Source organism: Temnothorax longispinosus, chromosome 5 (assembly GCF_030848805.1).
Source record: "Temnothorax longispinosus isolate EJ_2023e chromosome 5, Tlon_JGU_v1, whole genome shotgun sequence".
Taxonomy (NCBI): Eukaryota; Metazoa; Arthropoda; class Insecta; order Hymenoptera; family Formicidae; genus Temnothorax; species Temnothorax longispinosus.
Window position 1 is genome coordinate 11648340 of NC_092362.1, and position 23763 is coordinate 11672102.

The 23763-nt window shown below is 33.5% G+C and overlaps 2 long non-coding RNA genes across 4 annotated transcripts in view; both read left to right on the forward strand.

Moving 5' to 3' along the window:
- Positions 1 to 23763, forward strand: part of LOC139813155 (uncharacterized) — a 29750-nt gene that overhangs the window by 2283 nt on the left and 3704 nt on the right. The window lies entirely within an intron of this gene.
- On the forward strand, positions 7272 to 21021 carry LOC139813156 (uncharacterized). The gene is made up of 2 exons (XR_011732056.1): positions 7272 to 11549; positions 18216 to 21021. It is a non-coding gene; the product is annotated as an uncharacterized lncRNA (long non-coding RNA).

A 23763-nucleotide genomic window follows, 5' to 3' on the forward strand; every position in this document is an offset into this window, starting at 1 on the left:
CAGTCTCTACCGGTCGCTGCTAGTTCTCTAGGTTCTACAAGGAACTTGAGTTGGTTCTCGATACTAGTATATGTGTTTATGTATACACACACATATATATATATATATATACACTATATATATACACTACCCTCCATAAGTTTGGAAACACTCTATGACAGATGCTGTACGTGCGACTATTTACAGATAAATAGTCGCACGGCAGCGATCTGTGCAGATTTTTGGTATAAATATATCGTAAGACGTTCAAATAATCATATATATTTCCACCTGGGACACTTGCAACACTTGTACATGCCGAAAATATGTCGGATGATTATTTCGCGACACCGAAGTGCTCGGAGTTGAATTTGTTGAACAGCGAATCACAAGTCACAGGTGCACCTTTGGGAAGTTCTCCAGCAAGAATGGAAACGTATCCCGACTGAACTCCAAAAGTTGATCCACCGTATGTCGAGAATATGCAAGGCAGTCATTAAAGCAAAAGGTGTGGTTACTTTGAGAAATGTAAAAATTAATGGAAATTCTTTATTTTAAAAGCCTGTTGGATAACATATGTACTATTTTCTGTATATTGCATTTTATAGAGTGTTTCCAAACTTATGGAGGGTAGTGTATACATATATGGGACAATCCACGTCACTTTTACCTCCCCTTTGTTTGGACCAATTTTGGAATTGGTATGGACGGATTTTAATGACTAAGGGCGGAAAATGTTCGTCTTGAAAAGAGCTTTCGAAAAGCGTGTGGCATATATGCGCAATTCAACATGGCGTCATAGTTATGGCTACTTAAAAAGATAAATTCAAAATTTCAGATTCAACATGACGCCATGTTGAATTGCGCATATATGCCACACGCCTTTCGAAAGCTCTTTTCAAGACAAACATTTTCCGCCCTTAGTCATTAAAATTTGTCCATACCAATTTTGGACAGAGCGGGGGTAAAAGTGACGTGGATTGTCCCATATATGTATATATATATATATATTGTGTGTGTATACATAGACACATATACTAGTATCGAGAACCGCCACTCAAGTTCCTTGTAGAACCTAGAGAACTAGCAGCGACCGGTAGGGACTGCCGTGTGCTTGTTAGAACTCTCCGCTCCGCTCCGCGCGTAGCCTAGTAGCTCTTGTTGCAAATATCTCATATAATATAAAATATTTCAAAAAATTCATAAGAACATTTTTTGTAGATATTTGTCTGCTCTACAACTTTGATCTCTACAAAAATTTCAAAATTCATCGTATTTGTGGAGAAAAACGAATTTGTTTATAAATTGTTAATAAAAAACATACTTAGGGATAGCGAAAAATGGCGGAATTTGAATATGTTGTTCAGTATATTTTTCTGAACACAATGACGTAATAAAACCTTGTGTTGCAATTTTTTCTAGGTACCCCCCCTTTTTTCCGTATTTTGACTGGACTAAAAGGGATCATGGCGACACTGATTAAATCAACATAGAACATTAAAGGTTAACACTCTGTTAACAGCAAACCAACATCCAACGATGAGGATCAACCTCCAACCTACACTAACATTGAGGTTTAATCCCCTACACTTATCATTGAGAATAATAAACTCCCAATATACACTCAGCATTGAGGATTAAACCCACAACTTACCTAAACCTTAATGGTCAACACTCAATCTACACACCTAAATTTATAAGTGTTGACACATTAACTTTGATAACAAACACTAAACTTACGCCCAAATTTGAGTGTTAACACTCAAATTTGAGCTTGTTAACCATCAAAGTTGAGTGTATACTTTTTCATAAGGGAACACCCGTAACACATGTATGTATATGAAGAAAGTCACCACACTCGGACACGAGTAATAGGACTTTCGTTATATTGTGATATCGTTCATAAATGTTTGCGAAATATCTTACAAATGCTTTGTATGTACATTCAAATCATGTATATATATATATATATATATATATATATATATATATATGAAAGCAACATATGCTATCTGGATTGTTTTGTTTTCTAAGTATATGAACAGAAATTATATACAAAATAAAATAAAAATATATGGACATATAGTACATATAATTATATATGTAGGTATATAATTTTTATAGGAAAATTTTTTATTGGAAAACATTGCTATGGTTATTCAATGTTTCTAAATGAAGTTATCATGTCTACTTCTGTGCTATTGAATGTTCACATTTGTCAAGTGATTGCATGCATGGCTACAATAATAGAACTATATGATAAGTAAATAATAATAAATGTAGAAGAAACTTTATTATATGATGGCTTAATTCTTTTAAAGATATATAGTAAATAATAATAATAATTAAACTACGCAGATTTATTACTAATGTTATTAATAATATTAATAAAATAAAAAATAAAATAAAATAATAGAACAAAAAGAGAAGTATAAAAACTAAATAAATATACATACATGCATGCATGCAGCAATATAAAATAATAATAGTGGTTTTTAAATAAATACCTTTGAATTCTTTTATTAGTTTCTGCATTTTTTAAGTTGTGAAAACATTTGTGCGTGTTAACAATGACATTTTTCAATTTAGTTTCGTCAACATTGATTGATTGTGGTAAACTGTTATTGTCCTTTTCTTTTCCATATAAATTCATTTTTATTACCGCCAATTAACGATTACAGCTATTTAACTAAATAATTTAGTTTCATGTGAACATAATTTTATCGGTATTTGAGGTAGAGCCCGTATTCTAAATAATTACCTAATTTAATATCAGAGAAAATGTATAGAATATATAATATATATATACTGGAGTCCCTCTTATCAGAGTCTGGCCAACTTGACAGTCGTGGCAAAATTTTGCGAGAGAGAAAAAAATATACGCCATCTTACTTGAAACAAAAGCATGCGCATGACAGTACTACGTATGGAGTATCCGAATTATTATCCGATTTTTTTGATTAATTTTGGAAAACAATTGTGCAGAGTGTATTGTGCCGAGAGAGAGAGAGAGAGAGAGAGAGAGAGAGAGAGAGAGGGAGGGAGAAAGAGGGAGAGGGAGAGAGGGAGGGAGGGAAGGAGGGAGGGAGGGAGGGAGGGAGGGAGGGAGGGAAGGAGAGGGAGAGGGAGAGGGAGAGAGAGAGGGAGAGAGAGAGAGAGAGAGAGAGAGAGAGAGAGAGAGAGAGAGAGAGAGAGAGAGAGAGAGAGAGAGAGAGAGAGAGAGAGAGAGAGAGAGAGAGAGAGAGAGAGAGAGAGCTATATATATATTAGATGTAAAATTTTTTTTAAAAAGAACCCCCATCGCAAAATTCAATACCAACCTTCCTTGAATGATACTCTATCGATAAAAAAAAAACAGCCCGATATCTCAATATTTGAGGAAGTTAAAGCAACCACGGACATCAAATCCGCACATACACACATACGGACATTTTTTTTAATGTAATATTTCGATGTTTTAGAACATATTGGCATCAAAAACTCAAAAAACAATCTTTTCTTTAGTTCTTCTACTCCTATTTCGCATATATAATTCTTTTAAAGATGTATGTCGCTATAGCTATGTAGTATAATTTTGTTCTCTTGATTAAACAGTGTAGAGCTAATCTCAGAAATTATTCATAAACAACGTGGTATTATTGGGACAAAAAGAGCGTAAAAATCGCAATTTTGTCCCATTTTTGTACTTCATATTGTTTAAATAAATCATTAAAAAATTGAAAAAAAAATATAACCAGAAAATCTTAAAAAACCGCAATTGCAATTCTTGATGTCATAGAAGTGTACCATAAAAATTTCATTCATTTTTACCGTACATGAGCAGAGATAATTATGATATTTACATGGGAAGTATATCTATATATCTATATGTATACAATTTCTGTAACTTTTAAAGCAAATATCTCAAAAACGGGTCTGACAATCAATCGCAAATTTAACACAGGTTTTTGGGATATATAAGTGCACAATCTCTGTAAATTTCAGCTTTATTCCTTTATTTTGACATAAGCGACATACGTACATCTTTAAATTTGGTTGATTAAACCCAACTTTATATACGCAATCAAAGGTTCATATACGAAATTTACGAAAACAAAGCTCCCTCTATGAGGAAGCAATATTTTATCTTCAAGAAATATCTGAAAATTAACGTATACGCTGAGCGGTCTCCGAATCGTATAAAGTTTATATGTAACGACTTATTTTAGACAATTATAGTAACAATTAATATTTTACCTATATATTTAATGACGTTTTTTGTTGAAAGTTGCGATTCGAAAAGCGTGCAAAAATTATGTTGTACAAAATTAGTTATTTATAAGTTTGATCAATAATTTACATAACTAGTAGAGGGTTGCAAAGTTATATTCGGATGGGAGAAGACATTTGAAATTAAAATTTGCAAAACTTTTGCAATTTTTTCATGCTTGTAAAAAGTCCAAAATAATAATTGTTGCTAATTTTTTAAAGTTGCGGACCTTTGTCCGAGGTTGCAAGCTTAACCAGCTTGTGACGAAAAATAATCTCAACGTTTGCAACCAATTTGCAAAACTTTTGCAATTTTTTTGGCAAAATTACGACCAAATAAACAATTGTTCCACCATTGATTAAAAAAATATATATTGCGTGCAACATAGAAGATTGCAAATTGGTACAGCTGTTCGGGGCAGTTGTAAAAGTTATTCTATCAGTGCACTTTTTGCAATTGTTTCCTCCAGGTTATAAATAAAAACGTTATTTTGCAATAAATTTCAATGTTGCGCGCCTCAAAATAGGTTGCAAATCTAACACATTGTGAAAAATATTACAATAGACATTGCTTATAAAGTTTGCAGGACTTTTGCAATTTTTTTCGCTAAGTTATAATAAATTAACATTTTTTTGCAATGTTTAACATGTTCCGGATCTCGGGGATAGTTGCAAAATGAGATTTATTTTTATTTCAACTTACCGAATATTCCATCACAGTTTAAAACTTTTGTAATTAAAGTTAAATTTTCGAATGATAGTGTCTTTACTGACTGGCCTAAACAGTAGCGCCTTCTTTTATGAATAAGTAAATGTATTTCGGCTAATTACCGAGTTTTATAAATATATATTTAATTAAAATTATCTGGATGACTCACAAACCTTTTTAATCACACTTCATAACTTTTCATACAAAATACAAACAATTCCATATAAAAATTTTTATTAATCTAATATTTTATTAATCTAATATCTAAATGCATGGTGTAAAAATAAATAATTAATTACAATTAACCGAATGACTCACACACCTTTTCAATTGCACTTCAAAAGTCTTCATACAAAATACAAACGATTTCATTAGATTAAAAAAAAAAAACGTTCATTTCCGGCCAAGTACATACGAATGATGAAATTGGCTCTATGGCCGGTATTCATAATCAGATCTTATTTCAAGACCGTCTTAAGTAATATCTTAAGATGCTAATACGGCTCTGTGATTGATTAATGACATCTTAAGATTGTACTTAAGATGGTCTTAAATATAAGAACCGACTATGAATACCGGCCTAAGGCCCGGTGTCCACGATGCAAGAACTGTGTCCAAGTTTTGGTTTAAGCCAATGAAACTGCTACTTTTCTGTAAGAACTGCAAGTTGATTGGCTTAAACCGAAACTCGGACCGATTTCTAGAATCTACACAAGGCTTAAAGCCGGTATTCATAGTCGGTTCTTATTAAGGCCGGCTTAAGTAATGTCCTAAGATGCAAATACGGCTTTGTGATTGGTTAATGACATCTCAAAATGCGGGGTTTACAATGCGAGTCGCAAGCCATAAGTCGCAAGAAATTGACTAATCACAGTCGAATTTGAGAAAAATAATCGACTGTGATTGGTCAATTTCCTACGGCCTACGACTCACGACTCGCATTGTAGACTCCGCATAAGATTATACTTAAGATGGTCTTAAATATAAGAACCGACTATGAATACCGGACTTCTTATATTTAAGACCATCTTAAGTACAATTTTAAGGGGTTATGAATCAATCACAGAGCCATATTAGTACGTATCTTAAGGACATTGGGCGCGTTCACCATACCAAGCCGCTGAGTAGCAGTCGAACGTGATTGGTTCTTACTTTTAGAACCAACCAATCAACGCAGAGTGTTGATAAGACGAACTCAACAGTTGTATCTGCTGAATGCGGCCATTACTTAAGACGGTCTTGAAATAAGATCTGATTAAATACCGGCCCAGAGAGAAACCTGAGAAAGGCCATCCCGGCGTTTTTCGTCAATTTCTGTGTGCCCGATTTTCCGACGCGTCGCCTGAGAAAGTGTGCCTCAACTACGTCGTTTCGCTCGGTAACCGCACATGGTTTGCGTCCGTGCTAATGGTTCGTGTCCGAACTAGCCAGTTAGAGGGGATATGCTGCGGCCGCGCTCGGCCGGCCCGGCGCACGTGGAGCCGTTTGCGCGAATCGCGGAAAAAATTATGTTACTTGTAAAATATGCAATGAATGATCATAGAACCTTTCAATGTTGAGTTATAAAAATTGCAAAAGTGTATATTTATTAAAAATTAATGATAGAAACAAGTATTTGATTGAAATTAAATAAAAATTCAATTTACATTTAATTTACGTATAAGAGCAAAGTAATTCTTGCGTTTCATCGCTTAAGTCTAAATTTTTTTTATGTGGTTTACTTCTTAAACTAGTTATTAACGGATCGGATGACACGAGCATCATATATGCATATAACATCTTCATTTGTAAACAGACGACTACATTTTCTACTATGATTAAGTCGATATATCGTTTATAGTTCTTATTTCTTGCCTCTTGAGCTTCTTCCGATAATGTCCCAACAGGTAATGCTGCATTTTCTATAATTTCCTTACCGTGAAGAAGAATTTTATGAACAGTAATTGGCATAAAGTACCAAGAATATTTTTCAATAAATATTTCCGCTGCCTTGTACGCATAAGAACCGAATTTTTCTGAATTTATTTTTTCACCACAATTAATCGTTTGTAATATTGTCGAAAATTTTCTGATTAATTCCTCGTCAACTCCAGTTATTTCTGCTGTGATTTTTGGATCAGCAAAAAAATCGTCGAGAAGTATTTCCGTCATTAGACGATCCGGAACCTTGTTTAACGATGTCTACCCTCAGTCCAAGTTTATTATAAAAAGCGTCTTGTATTCTTTGTTGCTTCCTCATAGAGGAAGCTTTGTTTTCGTGAATTCCGTATATGAACCTTTGATTGCGTATAAAGTTGGGTCTAATCAACCAAATTTAAATGATTTATATATAAAATAGGGGTAGAAGAAACCAACGAAGAGATTGGTTTTTGAGTTTTTTCTGCCAATATGTTCAGATCGTTGTAAAACGTTGAAATATCGCCTAAAAAAAATGTCTGTGTGTGTGTATGTCAGATTTAATGTCCGTGGTTGCTCTAACTTCCGCAAATATTGAGATATCGGGCTGTTTTTTTTTTAATCGATAGAGTATCATTCAAGGAAGGTTGGTATTGAATTTGGCGATGATCGGTAAAGGGGTTCTTTTTTAAAAAAATTTTCAATTTTTTATAAATGTCCGTGGTTGCTCTAACTTTCGTAAATATTGAGATATCGGGCTGAATTTTTTTTTAATTGATAGAGTATCACTTAAGGAAGGTTGGTATTGAATTTGGCGATGATCGGTAAAAGGGTTCTTTTTAAAAAAATTTTTTTGAAATTATCGGTATATCTAATAAATCTGTATAAAAGGATTTTTTTTTATAAAATTTTGAATTTTTTGAGGCTCGGTGAAGGGATTACCGATTTCTGTTTTCTCTTTCTAAGGGGGACAGTTAGACCATCTCAAGTCTCAATAATTGAGACTTCAAAAAATAATGTTTTAGGGTAATAAAAAAGTGTGCAAGTAGAAACTTGCACATTGCTTCCTCATAGTTCTTAAGTGTGCAAGTAGAAACTTGCACATTGCTTCCTCATAGTTTTTAAGTGTGCAAGTAGAAACTTTGCACATTGCTTCCTCATAGTTTTTTAAGTGTGCAAGTATAGAAACCTGCACATTGCTTCCTTATAGTTTTTAAGTGTGCAACTTCTTGAAAGACAAATTGTAGGCAATATGTAATATACACTCCATGAATTTGATTCGTGCGTGCAAGAGTGACATTTTTAATTTGAGTGCTTCTTTTCTTTGTTAGACCTTTTATTAATTTCTGTTAAGTTGTTCATTTGAGATGGTTTGGAACCGCAAATGAAGCACGAAAATGATGAAGGCGTGTGGGTTTGAGCTACCTTACCGTCTATCATCGTAAATATCATTTGATGATTTATTTTGAATGTGGTTCCGAACTTTTCTATTTCTGTTTCTCGTAATTGAGCAATTTCGTCATCCATACGTTGTTTTTCACTTTTTATTTTTTCAGCAGTTTCTTTTGTGTATTCAAATTGTATTGCTCTGCAATATCTCGTTGAAGAAAGTCGATCATTATTCCGAATAATAATATTTTTATCGTAAAATGAAGTAAGACGTAAGGGCACCAATGAAGTCATAAACATATATTCGTCAGATATTTCTTTGTCCATAAAACTTTGTTTGTATACGCTCTGACCTGATGATCCATCACAACCCCATTTCGTGAGCAATGTTAATTCATTGACATCAACCATATTTTCCTTATCTATTTGTCTCAAATAGTCTTTTTGCAGTTTGATCTAGTAATTTTTGTAAATTATTTGACGCCGAACTCTCTGTAATATTAATGTCGTCTGGGTAGCAATCCTGTTTTGATTTTTGGATATTTTAATACGATGAAAATATATCGAATCCAATTTTCTTCGTCGCAGCTCTTATTGTTTCATACTGTCGATCGTCTTGATAACTGAGCATCCATTATTAATGCCAGAGCAGTGTTAGCATCAAAACCATTTTTCTGATTTTGTATTTTACTTGAAGCGGCATCGATCATTTGCCGTGGGTAAGCAGCGCGTAATTCGCTTAGTTTCATCCGTTTTGCACGATCACAGCATTTGTCGAAACTCTTTTTCGGTCTGCCTACTGAATAGTTTGATGGCCTAGTTGGAGTAGAACTTGCAACTTCAAATTCGACTTCAAAAATACCTTGTAACCAAGTACTGTACTTCTTATAAAATCTCGGCTTTGATAGTTGCACTGATAACATTGGTCGATTTACCGAAGTGACGTCATTAATCGCTCTCGGAGCGAGCAAACCCGGCCCAGTCAAAAGCGCTATTAATTAAAATTCTTAAATAGCCTCTTAAATAGTCTAACTGTTAGTTCTTTCGCACGTTATTATGTAACATTAGCAAAGACTGAATCAGATTATACGTAAAGTGTGGCTTTATCTTTATTTGTAACTCTATTGTACAATTTCACAGGACATCGAAAAAAAAGAAACGTTTAGATATTCTATAATTTATGTGTAAACAATACAGAACTTATAGAGAATTGATAACCATTTAGAAGGATAAACTATGTTGGCGTACTCTTTCTACATGCGCACCTTCCTCAAGAGCCGAGACTCGAACCAGATCCGTGAAAAATATCGCCACTTTCGTAGAGCTTTTGTACAGTTTTACTCTAGGAATATCGCGAGAGAAAGAAAGACTTCGGAGATTTTTATCTGAATCGCTCGACATAAAGAGAGAGCATAGTAAAGAAGCTAGCTTTCGAGAATTTGCGAACGCATAATACTTTTGTTATAATACTATGAGCGAATTAGTTTACGTCACTCTGTCAAGTTTTAATATTAAATTACTAATAATATATCGATATCGGTAATTTAATAATAAATACATTTAAAAGCGCTCAATTTGAAAGTAGGGCAATCTTAATAAACGACTGTAAAAAAAATTCAAAGTGGAACGCAATGGACAATCCGGTTGCTCTGACATGCTAACTTAAATGGTAAAAAGTATTTCTCAGCGGTAATGACATTTGAGTCTCTTTTAATTGGGTTGTGGCAGGACGTTTGAGATAACCTGCTCTTCACCCTGCACAGCTGGTACATCTTTACAAACTTATTAATTAGCAACTATCGCTTATAGCTACAGGCTTATTAGCCTGTATATTTATTTATTTCAGTATAAAAATAATTTTTAAAACGTTCATATTAATTCTGATTGCAGACGAACCTTCGGGAACACTAGCGCCTTCTTTTTTTAACATGAATAACTAAAAATCTATATTGTGGCTAATTACCGAGTTTATAAATATTTAATTAAAATTATCTGGGTGACTCACAAACCTTTTTAATCACACTTCATAACTCTTCATACAAAATACAAACGATTGCGTACACAAACTTTTATTAATTTATCTATTTCGGCTAAATGCATGGTGTAAAAATAATTAATTAATTACAATTAAACGAATGACTCACAAACCTTTTCAATTGCACTTCAAAAGTCTTCATACAAAATACAAACGATTTCATATGGTAGATTCTTTCCCGGACATTCATTTCCGGTCAAATACATACGAATGCAATAGGAACCAGAAATAACCCAAAAATCGTTAATTACAACCTAAAAAATTCAAATGCTATGATTGGTTGGCAATAAGCAATAGGCACAGAATTTCCAACGTGACGGAAACTCTGTGTCTATTGCCTGTGTCACTGTTTATTCTGCATTTATACATGACTTTTGATTTCTATTCCCTGTTCCTATTGCCTGTTGCCTGGCATTGTGCAAGGGGCTTTATGCTATGCTTATGCAGCCTATGCAATTTTGTGTGCGATGGCCTTTAAGGTCAATCCAGACAAACCTGCATAGCGCATAAACATAAGCAGAGAGAATTGATTGGTCCATATGCATGTGCATAAGGAAATAGACCAATCAATTTTCTTATGCTTACGCATTATGCGTTGTGCAGAAGTGTGTGCGCCCCGCTTAAGCCCTAGAGCATGCGCATGTGACCCCAGAGCCTAGTGCGTGTACATACGTATGCGCTCCTGAATGCCCACAATGTGTGCAATCGTCACTATACATAACTGGAATGTTTAAATAAAATTTTCAAAAAAGAATTTAAAATTTCCAACAGTCAAAGTGTAGGCGCTAAAGAAGGTTGTTACGTGCAAACAAAATTTTAGTCTTTTAATAACCAAGAGTGCTAATTGATATTAAAATCTTTAAATAGCCAAGAATGCTAATCGATATTGATTAGTTATCCGATTTCTCATGGAGACAGTTCTCTGGCCGTGGTTCACAGGGAATCGAGTTACACTTGGTGATAAGACCTTCCTCCTCCCTTAGGATAAGACAATGAAATGGTGGGAAGCTCAGGCGGGGAGGTTCTCGCCATTTAAGTATAAATAAGAGCGAAGGATTAATTCAATAGTTATTCGAAGTCCGGAGTTTTTAGTAATCGATACTTTATCAAAAATCTAACTAGTAGTTATTCGAAGTCCGGAGTTTTTAGTAATCGATACTTTATCAAAAATCTAACTAGTAGTTATTCGAAGTCCGGAGTTTTTAGTAATCGATACTTTATCAAAAATCTAAACTCGTAGTAAGAACTTTAAAACCGAATTTAACATTTGTAATCGAGTTTTCCGGAATAAAGGTAATTTTAATTTTGAAACTAATTTCATATCCAAAACCTTTTTAATTTCATCACTCCTAACTGTCGCTGCCAAACTGCGTGGCAACAGGAGATTTCCTATTATTCTTGTCGCTGCCAAACTGCGTGGCAACAGGAGATTTCCTATTATTCTTGTCGCTGCCAAAAGCGTGGCAACAGGAGATTTCCTATTATTCTTGTCGCTGCCAAAAGCGTGGCAACAGGATTCCTGAATGCCCAGAAAAGGGGGCAAAAGATTCCAAATCAAAAAATTAAAATATCTTATTAAACAAGCTATTCTATTTGATCACGACCCCTTTCCATTATTTTTAAAATTAAAGGAAGTTGAAACCAAAATTCAAATTAAAAAAACCTTAACTCCATACAAATTAATTCCTTTGGATTTTACGATTGATTTCCCTAATTTTGAAATAATTAAAAACTCTGATCCTCGTTATAAAACTTATAAAATTCGCTATCTTTTCGGGCTTGATTAATCACACAACTTGGTCCAAATCCCGGGTAAATAACTTAAATGTTTTGACCCAAAAACGGACGACAGAACGTAACATAAATTTGGTGACAGCGGTGGGATACTAAAAGTTGTGTGAAAAGGAACAAAGTAAACAGTGATAAAAGTATAAATTAAATAAAGATGATTCGTACGCCACCTTCCGAAACGGAAACGCCAACGGGTACAGGAACAGGAGATATGGACATCGATGAATTACGAAGGACCTTGGCTCACCAGCAACAAGTAATTCAACAATTACAACAATCACAAAGTTCACGACCACCGAGTTCAGGAATGGCGATCATAAATGAAGGAACACTAGGTAATTATTTGCACTTTTCAATCAGAGATGCATTAGAAGCAGTGCCAAATTTTGATGGAGGAAATATTCCTTTTGTATATTTTGTCGAGGGTTGTGAGGAAGCACTCAGCATGATCACGCCGACACAAGAAATAAACTTAGTCCGTGCAGTGCGTAACAAATTAAAAGGGGACGCACATAGATCAATTCTCGGGCAAACTTTCAGTAAAATGCAAGAATTAGTAGAATTTTTGAGAACTAAATACGGGCCTAGGGAAACAGTTTATGAAGCTCAGGGACGGTTAGCTTATTTATATCAGAAAAAGGATGAAAAAGTAGTCGCGTATGCAAATCGTATACGAGAATTAGGGAAGCGAATACTTGATGCACAAAGAAGAGAATCAGGACAGATAAGCCCAGAATTCCGAAATTCAATTGAAAATCATTTAAAAACAAGCTTTTTACGCGGTTTAGATAAGGAAATTATAATATCAAAAGAAGGAAGGTTCGAAGAGGTTGAGAGTCGCGCGATTGATGCTGAAAAAGAATTAGAGACAGTTAAAATGATAAGGAGCGTTGTGCTTGCTGAGAATACACCCGGTGAAAAACGAGCATCAACACGACGTATAGAAGCTGAAGTAGTAACCTGTCAATTTTGTCATAAGAAAGGCCATACAGCAGATCGGTGCTGGCAAATCAATAAATTTCAGGGAAATAGTAAGAATGGAAATCAAAATACACCTGGCTATCCGCAGAACAATACTAATAATAATCAAAAACAACCAATAACTTCAGGTATACAACAAAATTCAAATAATCAAAATTTAAATTCAACAATAATATGCAGGTATTGTAAAAAATCCGGGCATACATTAGAAGAATGTCGCAGACGTATATATAATAATAATCTCCGCCAGAATTCACAAAATCAGGGAAACGAACAGATTCCCGTGAGGACAGGGGCGACCCCGGGAAATGCCAAAATACGTCCCACACGAATAGTATCGGGGGAACCAGAATCAGATATCGAAGAGTAAATATAGCTGACATTGAAGATGTACCATCTGTGAAATTAAATAGTTCAAATTTTACGGGAAATTTAAATTTCTTAGTGGACAGTGGATCAGGCCCAAATATAATTAAAGAAAATTTTATTACACCTGAAACCATAGTGGACAGAAATGAAACTCTGAGACTTAGTGGAATAACAACGCATCATGTGACCACCTTAGGGCTGGCACAGATAGATATCTTAGGATGTCCAGTTGTATTTCATTTAGTCGAGGATAATTTTCCGATACCACAAAATGGGATCTTGGGTTCAGATTTCTTTAAACAATTTCAAGTAAAAGTTAATTATGAGCAAAATCAATTAGAATGGAATGATACTTATATTCCCTTTGAAGAAAAAGAAGAAACTTTCATTATTCCTCCGAGATGTATTTCACAAATGCATATTAGAGTCGCAAATCCAGAACTAAAAGAAGGATATGTACCGCGATTAAACGTGACAAAGGGCATTTACTTAGGAGATGCTTTAGTTACGGTGAAAGACGACAGGGCATATCTGCAAGTAATAAATACGAATGATAAAGAAGAAAGAATATATGTACCCACAATCAAAATATATGAGTTTGAGACAATTGAAAAGCAAATTTCTAATTCCAATACAAACTCGAACTGCTTAGGTAGTTCCATTCTTAATTCCAATTCAAATTCAAATTCGGACTGCTTAGGTAGTTCCATTCATAATTCAAATTCAAATTCAAACTCTGATTCCAATTCAAATTCAAACTCTGATTCCAATTCAAATTCAAACTCTGATTCCAATTCAAATTCAAACTCTGATTCCAATTCAAGTTCAAACTCTGATACAATTCTAATTCCGAATTCTCAAAGCCTCAACTCAAGTTCAAGATCTTGTTTTTACGTAAATAAAGAAGAAAGGAAAGCAAAAATAATTAAAGCATTAAGACTAGAACATTTAAATACTGAAGAACGATTACATGTTGAAGAATTAATTGAAAAAAGTTCAGATTGTTTTCACTTGCCTGGAGAAAAACTTGAACATACAAATGTTTTAAAACATCGAATTCCAACGGTAAATGAAATACCAATACATACACGACAATACAGATTTCCAGTAATTCATAAAGACGAAATAAATAAGCAGGTAAATGAATTATTAGATCAGAATATAATTAAGGCGTCAAAATCTCCATATAACACGCCTGTGTGGATAGTCCCTAAGAAGCCAGACTCAAAGGGGAATAAACGGTGGAGAATGGTGTTAGATTTCCGCGACCTAAATGATAAGACAGTAGGTGACGCATATCCACTTCCAAACATAACGGAGATATTGGATCAGCTGGGCGGCGCGAAATATTTCTCGGTGTTTGACCTTGCTTCAGGTTTTCATCAAATCAAAATGCATCCAGCTGATAGTCATAAAACAGCATTTTCAACGCCATATGGACATTATGAATTCGATCGAATGCCTTTTGGATTAAAGAATGCACCGGCAACTTTTCAAAGATTAATGGATTTAGTGTTAACAGGAATGCAAGGTAACGAAATTTTTGTGTATTTAGATGACATAGTATTATACTCAAGTTCTCTTACAGAACATGCAATTAAATTTGAAAAATTAATTAAACGATTACGTGAAGCAAATTTAAAGCTACAACCAGATAAATGCGAATTTTTGAGAAAAGAAGTGACTTATTTAGGACATATAATAGGGGAAAGCGGAGTCCGTCCAGACCCTAAAAAGATAGAAGCAGTACAAAATTTTCCAATTCCAAAAAGTGCCAAAAATATAAAACAATTTCTTGGATTGGCTGGATACTATCGTAGGTTTATTCAAGGATTTTCAAAAATAGCAAAACCATTAACTAATCTATTAAAAAAGAACATTGATTTTAAATGGGGGGACAAGGAGCAAGAAAGCTTTGATATATTGAGAAATGCATTATGTCATGAACCAATATTGCAATATCCTGATTTTACTAAACCTTTTCTTTTAACAACCGATGCATCTGGAACTGCAATTGGTGCAATTTTAAGTCAAGGACAAATAGGAAAAGATCAACCAATAAGTTACGCTTCAAGAGTATTAAATGAAGCCGAGAAAAATTATTCTACAATTGAAAAAGAATTATTAGCAATAGTTTACGCTGTGCAACATTTTAGACCTTATCTTTATGGAAAAAAATTTAAATTAATAACCGATCATAAACCATTAACCTGGCTTCATAAATTGAAAGATCCTACTTCACGATTAGCGAGATGGAGAATTAAATTAACTGAATATGATTATGAAATAATTTACAAACCGGGAAAAATAAATGCTAATGCTGATGCTTTATCGAGAAACCCTGTGACAAATATATTTCCAATACATCCTTCATTTGATGAAATCGAAGAGTGTCCAGAAGATGATGAAGCAAGACAAAGAAATGCTAATCCTAAACCTTTGCCAGTTTCGCCAAGAAGGGGAATGATGATAGAAGAACCGGAGCCGATAGTTACAGGAATGCAAACACGTAATGCAGAGAAATCAGAAGGAGAAAGCATACCCTTTACAAAAAAGGAATTAGAAGAACCGCTATTTATTGAACACACAATCCATGTAGAAATACACAATAATCCAATAAATCAAACAAATAATGATGAATCTTTGCCTTCAGAGTCATTAAATAATAATGAAACTTTAGAAATACATAATAATTCAGAAAATCAAATAAACAATAATGAATCTTTAGAAATACACAACAATCCAATAAATCAGATAAATAATGACGAATCATCACCTTTGGAATCGCCGAACATTATAGATGACACTCAAAATGAAACACTTGAGATAGGAACATCTTTAGAAAACATTAATAACGATGATCTAAATTTTTCAATTACCAATAATGAAACAATAAATTCACAAATAATTATACCATCTAATCTTTTAGAAATATTAAATAGTTTAACAGGAGATTGTGAAAATTATGAGTTTTATCAAAATAAGGCTACACATGTTAATCATTGCAAAGACCAAACAAAAATTGTCGAGGGAGAAACCATTGGCGACAACCTGAAAGATGACCAAGAAGATCAAGTTACTGACGACGACGACTTTGAGGAAGAAGAAGAGGTGGAACGAAGTGAAGAAGAAAGAGACAGTGACAGTGAAGAGGACATAGACACAACATTTAATGAACTTACGATTACAGACGAGACCGTGGACAGAACTGAAAGACAAATAATTACGCGAAGACAAAAACACAGTGTAATAAATAGTCGTGATCAAATATTTATGAGGAAAGAAAATTATTTATATTTCCTAACTGCAAATGGTAAACCTTGTGACGAAGGATCGAAACAACTTCAAAATCAAAATTTATTACCCAAAATTAAACAAAGTAAATCAGGAAACATTGAAATCATTAGAAGGGGAAATAAAATTCATTTGATTTTAATTTGTAAAGAAGATGTTAAAGAACAGATGAGTAGAGAAACATTAATTGAACTTACATTTAAATTAAGAGAAGTAATAAAAGAAAACTCAATTAAAATAATAAATATTGCAAAAACAAAAGAAATAGATAATATTCAATGGGAGGAAATTTTAAATCAAATTCGAAAAACATTGCTTGGAATTTCAATCAAATTAATTATATGCCATGGGTTAGTAATAATTCCGGAAATTCAAAAAAGGAAAGATATTATTGAAGAGGCTCATTCATCGAAAATCGGGGGACACAAAGAAATAACCAAAACTTATAATCGAATTAGACAAAATTTTTATTGGGGAAATATAAAAGCTGATATTCAAAATTATATAAGTCAGTGTTTGCAATGTCAAATTAAAAAATTAGTAAGAGTTAAAACTAAACAGCCCATGTTAATCACGGACACACCATTTTCGTCATTTGAAAAGATATCAATGGACATAGTTGGACCATTACCTGAAACCAACAAAGGAAATTCCTATATCCTAACAATCCAAGATCATCTCACAAAATTTTCTCTTGCTATTCCTCTAAAATCAATAACTGCAGTTCAAGTAGCTGATGCATTATTAAAATATTTTATTTGCATTTTTGGAGCACCTAAAATAATTTTGACAGATCAAGGCACAAATTTTATGAGTAATTTAATGAAAAGATTTACCAAACAATTTAAAATTAAACAATATAGAACAACTGCCTTTTACCCACAAGCAAATGGAGCTTTGGAAAGGTCACATTTAATATTAGTAGAATATTTAAAACAATACGTAAATAAATTTACAGAATGGGATGATTTATTAGAATATGCTACCTTTTCATATAATACAAGCACTCATGAATCAACTGGATATACTCCATATGAGTTGGTATTTGGAAAAACAGCCAGACAACCATCCAGTGAAATTGTTAACGATATTGGAAAAGAAAAGACATATGATGATTATTTATATCAGTTAATGACAAACATTCATGATTTACAAGAATTGGCACGAGAATGCTTGATTGCATCAAAATTAAAATCAAAATATTATTATGATAAAAAGATTAATCCACAAACTTTTCAAATAAACGATCAAGTTTTTCTTTTAAATGAACCGAAGAAAGGTAAATTAGGAGACCAATATTCTGGTCCACATATAATTACAGATATTTTACCAAATGGTAATATTAAACTCCTTTTTAAAGGAAAATCAAGAGTTGTTCATTCAAATAAAGTCAGAAAAATGAAAACTTAAATAAGATTAAAAGTGTACCCGCAACATTTTTAATCTTAAAAGACAATATACTTTAGAATTATACTTTAGAATAATAGTAATTCAAAATCTTTTCTTACATTGTAATTAATACAGCTGAAGAAGAAGATTCCGATGAAGATGATAATCCCAATAATCACCCTATTTCTCAACATTCAACCAATTTATGGAATCATCGGGTACGACTGTGGGACGTCAAACTTCAATGTGACGACTGTCTCATTATTGGAGATCGAAGAATGCAACATACCACTAATAGAACCACATATAGAGGAAACTAACATTCAATTATTACAACTTGCGAAATTCGATACAATAAATGTAATTCAATGTAAAATTTCGATTTCAAGAACAATTTATTACTGCGGAATGCACTCACACATAGCGACTGTAACAAATGCGCAAGCGGAATATATTATTGAATCGACAATAGATCAATGTAAAAATATGCATAAAACCGGTACACTTATTATAAATGTTAACAATGTAATCAATGGGCTAAAAGTAAATCATACGACATCGCGACCAATCACTTTTGCAGGATCAGTAACAACAGATGGACAATGTTTTGGAACACAATATTCAGATCCTTATGGGACATGGCAAAATGTAGTTGTGCAAGGAATAATAACTATTAGTTTAAATTCTCATCAAGCAGTAACTAATATAGAAACAAATCAGATTCATTTAAAAACAGGAACAACCTGTCAATATTCAGATGGAAATTGTATAGATATTGAAGGAAAATATACCTTTTGGGAAACAATACCCAATGATTATTGTAAATTCAATCATTATGATATTTTATACGAAGGAAAAGCTAATAAAATGATTAGTGATGTAGATAAAAATTTGCAAATAATTTATTCCTTGTCAACTAGAGATGTAACTTTTGCGTTAACACAAATGGGGGAAGAGCTTCTTTGTGGATACACATTAATTAAAACAGAGCATCCAAAACTTGTAATTTTAGAAATTAAAAAAGGAGAATCTTTCGCGCATAAGCGCCGATTATCAGTAGAAAATTTAGACATTTTTGCTTATATTAATTCAAAATTTGTTTATGTAGAAAAACATATACGCACACAAATGAACCGCTTATACACAGACGTATTAACACAACGCTGTAATTTGGAACGACAAGTAATGAAGAACGCACTGACCCTAGCAATCCATGCTCCAGACGATTTCGCATATCAAATTATGAAAGGACCCGGATATATGGCAGTGATCTCTGGAGAAGCTGTACATATAATTAACATATAATTAAATGCACTCCGGTGGACATAAAGTACCGACATACGCAAGAATGTTATCAGCAATTACCAGTACTTAAAGGAAACAAAAGCTATTTTCTAGCGCCAAGAACTCACATTTTGTTCAAAACAGGAACACAAACTACTTGTAGCCGTATAATTCCAACAATGTACCTTTTAAATGACGGATGGTATCGAATAACACCAATTCTAGAATTCAGCAAACCACCAACGATAATGAAACCGAACAATAAACCTACGTGGCAATATAATGATCCTGGACCCCTGGCAGCAAGCGGAATTTATACAAATAATGAACTAGAAAATTTAAGGGACCAAATAATGTTTCCAGCAGAAAGAAATGGAATTTTAAACACAATGGCGCGTGGCGTAAAGGGAGAACCAGTACAAGCTCAAGGAATATCGCTTTCTCACCTTTTGGATGAAAATTCATTGGAAAAAATTACGGAAAACGCTTGGAAGAAAATTTGGGGAACATTTTTATCCATCGGGAATGCAAGTGCAGGAGTAATTGGATTATACTTCTGCATACGAACAATAAAATTAATAATGGATACCATTATACATGGCTATGCTCTTCATACTATTTATGGATGGTCAATATATTTAATTGGAGCGCTATGGGACTCAGTAACGAATTTGCTGTTACATTTAGCAAGAGGAACAACACTAAAAGAAAAGGATCAAATATCTCCGAAGCAAGAGTTACCAGAAGCAACATTAACACACATAATAACAGAAAATGAAAATTTAGAAACAAATACATTACATTTACAACAACATATAAATAAAATTATTTGCTCTGCTCCCGAGACTAAAATTAAAGAAATTAAAAATGAAACAGTTATCCACAATGAAACTTAAAGCCTATATCCGCGATTATAAACACAAAATAAACTCTAAATTCTTAAGATCAAGTTTCGGTTTACGCTACAGATAAGAGGGCTAGCCGAGAGACAGCCCGTAAATGTAAGTCAGTTCAAATTCAGACTCAGTGCAAGCTCAACGAGATTGAAATTATAATTAAAATCATAAAAGGGAATTAAGGAAAATAAATAACAGTGGTAAATAATTTTCTTTTAAGTAAATTTTCTTTAGAGTCAAATAATTAATAATAGTTTAAACAAATAATAGAAAATGAAAGGACCGACGGACAACAGAAGCGAGAAAGAGAAGAATGAGTACTATGGACCGATCGACGGAGTCCTACCAGCAGACTACGCAGGCTACGGTGAAGGAAGGAAAGAACCATATAACATATACATGAGATGCATGTGCTTAAGCACAGAAAATAACGGCGAGATCCTTTACGTTGAGCGGAGTGATCCGAGAAGGAGAATATGCGAGGAATGCTACGATCAAGAATTCCAACCTGGAAATTTTGAGGAAGTGACCGGATGGCATTCGATATGCTCACTCTTACACGGAATTGACATCGATACAAAAATTAATTGTCACTTTTGTAATCAAGAATTAATGTGGTTAAGGCCGTCTCACCAGTGCCGAGACTGTCTCGAGGAATACGCCAGGAATAGAGTAGAGTTTGAAATTATGGAATTTCAACAAAAAAATTTCGAAATTAAGGTAATTAAAAGATATTAAAAAAAAAAAAAAAAAAAAAAAAATAGTATACGATATTGATATAGATTTTAATATAGATATTATAAATTATCCCAAATACTATATTATACCATATTATATTATGGATTTTAGAAATTATGTTAGAAATTATGTTATGTTATCCCAAATATCATATTATTTCGAATATAATGTTCAATATCATACTATATTATACTATATTACATTATATTATATCATATTATTTCGTTAAATTCAATATTATTTTTGAAAATATTACTTAACATTCAATTTTAAATATTATGTACACATTATTATATGTTATATATGTTATTATTATACACATTTAAATATTATTACACATATTTTACACATTATTATACGTTATTATTATTATACATATATTTTACACAATATTATACAAATTTCTTCATATTAAATACATTTATAAAATTTTAAAAATTTTTCTCCTTTTTATTAATAGTTCATACGCGGTAACAAACGTACCACGTATGACTTAAGGGGGAAGGTGTTACGTGCGAACAAAATTTTAGTCTTTTAATAACCAAGAGTGCTAATTGATATTAAAATCTTTAAATAGCCAAGAATGCTAATCGATATTGATTAGTTATCCGATTTCTCATGGAGACAGTTCTCTGGCCGTGGTTCACAGGGAATCGAGTTACACTTGGTGATAAGACCTTCCTCCTCCCTTAGGATAAGACAATGAAATGGTGGGAAGCTCAGGCGGGGAGGTTCTCGCCATTTAAGTATAAATAAGAGCGAAGGATTAATTCAGTAGTTATTCGAAGTCCGGAGTTTTTAGTAATCGATACTTTATCAAAAATCTAACTAGTAGTTATTCGAAGTCCGGAGTTTTTAGTAATCGATACTTTATCAAAAATCTAAACTCGTAGTAAGAACTTTAAAACCGAATTTAACATTTGTAATCGAGTTTTCCGGAATAAAGGTAATTTTAATTTTGAAACTAATTTCATATCCAAAACCTTTTTAATTTCATCACTCCTAACTGTCGCTGCCAAACTGCGTGGCAACAGGAGATTTCCTATTATTCTTGTCGCTGCCAAACTGCGTGGCAACAGGAGATTTCCTATTATCCTTGTCGCTGCCAAAAGCGTGGCAACAGGAGATTTCCTATTATTCTTGTCGCTGCCAAAAGCGTGGCAACAGGATTCCTGAATGCCCAGAAAAGGGGGCAAAAGATTCCAAATCAAAAAATTAAAATATCTTATTAAACAAGCTATTCTATTTGATCACGACCCCTTTCCATTATTTTTAAAATTAAAGGAAGTTGAAACCAAAATTCAAATTAAAAAAACCTTAACTCCATACAAATTAATTCCTTTGGATTTTACGGTTGATTTCCCTAATTTTGAAATAATTAAAAACTCTGATCCTCGTTATAAAACTTATAAAATTCGCTATCTTTTCGGGCTTGATTAATCACACAACTTGGTCCAAATCCCGGGTAAATAACTTAAATGTTTTGACCCAAAAACGGACGACAGAACGTAACAAAGGTTAAAAATTTGTTGACAATTAATTCTTTCTTTTTAAGACGCGAAACTACCAAAAGGTTTCAATGCGATACCAAACATTGCCAATCAATCGCCAATCGATTAAAAAAAAAAATTACCACAGTCAAAGTGGAGGGGCTAAGAGAAGATCAAAAATTTGTTTTTTCGATTTTCTAAAGAAACGCGCAACCACCAAAAGTTTTTAATGCGGTACCAAACATTGCCAATCAATCGCCAATTGATTAAAAAAATAAACTATTACAGTCAAAGTGGGGGGGGGCTAAAAAAAGATCAAAAATTTGTTTTTGATTTCCTAGAAAAACGAGAAACTACCGAACGTTTTGAATACGGTACCAAATAAATACTACCAATCAACCACCAAACGATTGATAAAAAAAAATATATCAATAATCCACTTGGGGGGGCTAACTTTGTTGAGGTGAAAAACGCCGGGATGGCCTCTCTCAGGTTTCTCTCTGACCGGCCTAGGCTGAAGTCACATAGCATGTATTTTTCGCGTAACGCGTAACCGCGTAACCAATTAGAAGCGTTCCGCATTTTCGGTTACGCATATTCGCACTTCTGATTGGTTATGCGATACGCGTTAAGCGGGGAGCACACACTTCTGCACAACGCATAATGCGTAAGCATAAGAAAATTGATTGGTCCATACACATGTGCATAAGGAAATAGACCAATCAATTTTCTTATGTTTACGCATTATGCGTTGTGCAGAAGTGTGTGCTCCCCGCTTTACGCGGAAAATATCAGTCTATGGCCGGTATTCATAGTCTTCAAGATCGTCTTAAGTAATGTCTTAAGACGCTAATATGGCTCTGTGATTGGTTCATGACATCTTAAGATTGAACTTAAGACGGTCTTAAATAACTATGAATACCGGACTATGTGACCGCACCCTAAAGGTGAAATTTCATTGGCAGTGAAAAGCAGCAGCAGATTGTACTGATTGGCTATAAAATAGAGAAGTTCTCGAGTTCCTAGAACTTCTCTATTTTGTAGCCAATCAGTACGATCTGCTGCTATTTTTTACTGCCCATAAAATTTCACCTTAAGGCTGCGGTTATTCTACATAGAAGTCGTAGTCCTGAGTTGTAAGAAATTGACCAATCACAGATTGAATATTCTCCTCAACTTCGAATGTGATTGGTCAATTTTTTACAACTCACGACAACGACTTTTATGTAGAATAACCTTAAGGCAATTTTCACGTAAAGCCCGGTCTACATAGGC